Source organism: Acyrthosiphon pisum, unplaced genomic scaffold (assembly GCF_005508785.2).
Source record: "Acyrthosiphon pisum isolate AL4f unplaced genomic scaffold, pea_aphid_22Mar2018_4r6ur Scaffold_18715;HRSCAF=19397, whole genome shotgun sequence".
In the NCBI taxonomy this organism is placed as follows: domain Eukaryota; kingdom Metazoa; phylum Arthropoda; class Insecta; order Hemiptera; family Aphididae; genus Acyrthosiphon; species Acyrthosiphon pisum.
Window position 1 is genome coordinate 2,868 of NW_021767889.1, and position 4,299 is coordinate 7,166.

Below are 4,299 nucleotides of genomic sequence, written 5' to 3' on the forward strand. Positions count from 1 at the left end.
AAAAACCGCATCAATGAATTACAAGCTGTCCTATATGAAAAACGTATCGATATTGCCTTAATTACTGAGACTCACTTTACCAAATACTCCAATGTTTCTATCCCAGGCTATACTCTGCTCAAATCCAATAATCCAGACAACAAAGCTCATGGTGGTGTTGCAGTCATAATTAAATCTACTTTGTCCTTTTCTCCATTGCCAAACTTCTCACAAGATTATCTTCAATCCTGTGCTGTATCTATTAAGCTGAATAATAAACCCATCACCATCGCTGCAGTTTACTGCCCCCCAAGATGCAACATATCTTCAACTCATTTTCTCGACTATTTCTCATCATTTACTTCAAATTTCATAGTCGGTGGAGATATTAATGCGAAGCATCAATCCTGGGGCTGCCGAGCTGGCAACCCACGTGGCAATGTTCTATTCAATTTCGTCAATGCTAAAAAATACTCAATACTAGCCCCTCCAGGTCCAATTTACTGGCCAACTTCATTACGTAAAAAACCTGACATCCTTGACATTTTCATTGCCAAAGTACCAAGTAATGCACTCCGGAAAACATCCTGGATCTAAACTCTGACCACTCATCTGTACTTCTAACAATCAATGCATCCCCAACATTACGTATGACAGCTCCAAAATTATTTTATCCTTCAACAGATCGTATTAAGTTCCATAACTTAGTAGATCAAGAGATCACCCTGAACGTTAAATTAAAAACACATGAGGATATTGATAACGCAGTTGATAAATTTACCTCAGTCATTCAACAAGCTGCATGGGCATCTCAATCTAAGTCTACTCCAACTTTCAATAGCATTCCATTATTACCGATACATATACGTTCATTAATAACGGATAAAAGGAGAGCTAGGGCACGTTATCAAACTTCTCGTTTACCCTCCCACAAAGCACTTTACAATAAACTGTCTAAATTCGCTTAAGAAACAACTTCTAAAATACAAATCAGATATATTCGAACAAAAGTTATCTAACTTATCCTCTTCTGACGGTAGCCTCTGGAGGGAAACAAATAAACTCTTACATTACAAATCTAGTTTACCACCACTAACCAAAATTGACAATTCTATTGCTATAACTGATGAAGACAAGGCGGAGACGTTTCGTCAACATCTAGCGGAGATATTTAAGCCACATCCTGACGTAAATAATCCCAATCTCACCTCTAAGATTATCCAGTACTTAGATTGTCCCATGCCTCTTCATCTCCCTGAAAAGTGTTTTACACCAAATGAACTAAAAACAGCAATACAAAAATATTCCACCAAAAAAACTCCAGGCTATGATCTTATTACCGCAGAAGTTGCTAGATGTCTTCCGAAAAAAGCTATCCTATTCCTTACCTATTTATTTAATGCAACCTTACGACTTTCATACTTCCCACTCTTATGGAAATTTTCAAACATAGTCATGATTCCTAAACCAGACAAACCACCTGATCTGCCTTCCTCGTACAGACCAATAAGTCTATTGCCTTTTCTAGGTAAGATACTAGAAAGACTGATACTTAAAAGGCTATTACCTTACATTTCTACGAACAAGATATTACCTGATTCGCAATTTGGTTTTCGCTCAGCGCATAATACAGTACACCAGGTACATAGATTAGTTGACGCAATCTCGTGCTCCCTAGAAAACAAGCATTATTGCACTTGTGCCTTTCTCGACATTAGCCAAGCATTTGATAGAGTTTGGTACGAAGGATTACTTTTTAAACTAAAAAAATTTCTCTCTCCCTGCTTATTTTTATTGATTAAGTCTTATATAAGCGACCGCCATTTTAAAATCCGGTTTGGCTCCTCAGTATCCAAAATCGAGAAAATCTTAGCTGGAGTTCCCCAGGGTGGAATCCTCTCTCCCTTTCTTTTTAATATCTACACTTCTGATCAGCCTATCTCCCGAAATACTATTGTAGCTGATTACGCGGATGACAAAGCCATCATATCATTTGACAAAAACCCTATTAAGGCCTCGGAAAATCTTCAAACTCATCTCAACCTAATGTCTGAATGGTACACCGATTGGCGCACTAAACCTAATCCCATTAAGTCAGTACATACAACATTCACTTTATGCCACTCCATTTGTCCTAATGTCTATTTAAATAACATAATTATTCCCACATCTGACTCAGTTAGATATCTTGGACTTAACTTGGATAAGCGCCTCACTTGGAATAGCCATATCCGTATAAAAAGACTTGCCTTAAACGCCCGTTTTCGCAAACTACGAACGCTACTCACAAATAACAAACACTCCAGTTTAAAAATTAAAGTTCTTATGTATAAAACATTACTCAAACCTCTATGGACATAATATGGTCTCCAACTATGGGGTACAGCAAAAGTGTCCAATACTAACAAAATTCAACAATTTCAAAATATTGCTCTTCGTAAAATTACTAATGCTCCACCCTATGTTTCGAATTACACTATACATAATGACCTGTCAATTAAAACTGTGACAGAAGAAGCTATACGTTTCTACAAAATCTTTCATACCCGGCTGCAAACACACCAAAACCCACTCATTAAAAACCTATCCATCCAAACATTACCTGGCAACCCCAGGCGTAGATTAAATAGGAGCTGGTGCCGTGACTTGCTAGGGAATTAATACCAAAAATTTAAAATTAAAAAATAAAAAAAAAAAAATAATAATAATAATAAAAAATCAGTATATATAAATATAACTAGTTTCATACAACTCCCAGTCAAGTACCATTAGTGAGTGGCTTCTTACTCACGTACTCATGTATTATCGAAACCCTTATCAAATATGCTAATTGTGCATAATTGTACAGATTGTATATATCATTGTGTAAAATAAAAAAAAAAAAAATTATCAAATTGAAAACTTCTACGATTGTCGCGTAGCATCATCTTGCAGTATTTCGAAAAACTTCTTTTCACGTCTGCTGACACAATGGGTGCGTATTTGAAACAAGAAATATCTTCTTGTGACAACTCTGCAAGGTTTTCATCATCGTTTCTTATTTCTTTATAATTTAGAAATTTTTTTTATGAAAATTTGTCTTTTCTAAATGTTCAACAGTTAAAACAATCGGTTTTGTTGAATTTTTAGAAGACAGAGAACCAATTATTACACTTGCGACATATCGTCCTTGGACATCAATAGTTTCGTCTATTAATACCCAAATAGAACTATTCCCTATTTCCTTCCTAATCTTACGTAATACGTCTTCGTAACATAATGGAACATAGTTTTTCCGCACAGTCGATTCATCGGGTAATTTTAGTTTAATATACTTTTCAAAAAAATCGTTAAATTCTGCGTTTTTTAATTTCCATAAAGGGATGTCATTTGCTACCATAAACGTTGTTAAATCGTTGTTAAACTCATTTAAATGTCTGTTATTTGTTCTAGCCTTAGTAAACGATTTTTGAATAAATTGTTGACTGACCTGTTCTTTATTAGATTTTAACTTATAGTTTTCGATGTGTTTTAAAGTTTCCAAATGTTGTGTAACCTGTGATTTTCTATTACATGATACGTTTATACCCATGTCCCACGCATGTCCCAGAAATAAATTTATGAAATATATATTTATCTATAAGATAACGTCTATAATACGTCTATACGTCTGTCACGGAATTCCCTTTTATAAAATATTTTGTTTTATTCGGTCGAATTATATTTGTCAGAAACGTCGGTGATCAGGAAAAATCGGCATGTATATCAAACTTTGAGTAAAATTTAAAATATTTTATTGAGTATTTATTAAATATGCACATATTATGTAATTACCCCGAAATATGCAATTATTATGCATTTTGATGCAAATATGCAAAAATATGCAAAAAAAAAAAATTAACAGTAGAATCTACGTTTTACGAAACATCAAAATATTTAAACAGAATTATTATACGTCAAATGTAGAAGAATATGCATTTGCATAAAAATCCGGGGCCTAATAATTACTATTCCCTATTGAGCCAATGTTGACTTACCGTTGTGGTTGTGGCATAGAAAGGTAATAATTTAAGATTAATCTAAATATTTTGAAAATGTCATTATTGCGTTTAGGACGTTTAGATATAGTCAAAATGTATTAATATACGTAAAACAGTTAAAATTTCAAATCTCCACAAATAGAGTTTTGAATTACAACAAATCAATAAATTAAAATCGTATTAATTATTTTTCATTTAAAATTTAGTGATCGAAACCTGTTTTCTGAAAAATAATCGAAAGTTGCAAATACCTGGCAATAGCTCAGAGAGCAAAATAACTTAAAAATTATGCTCAGTGGCG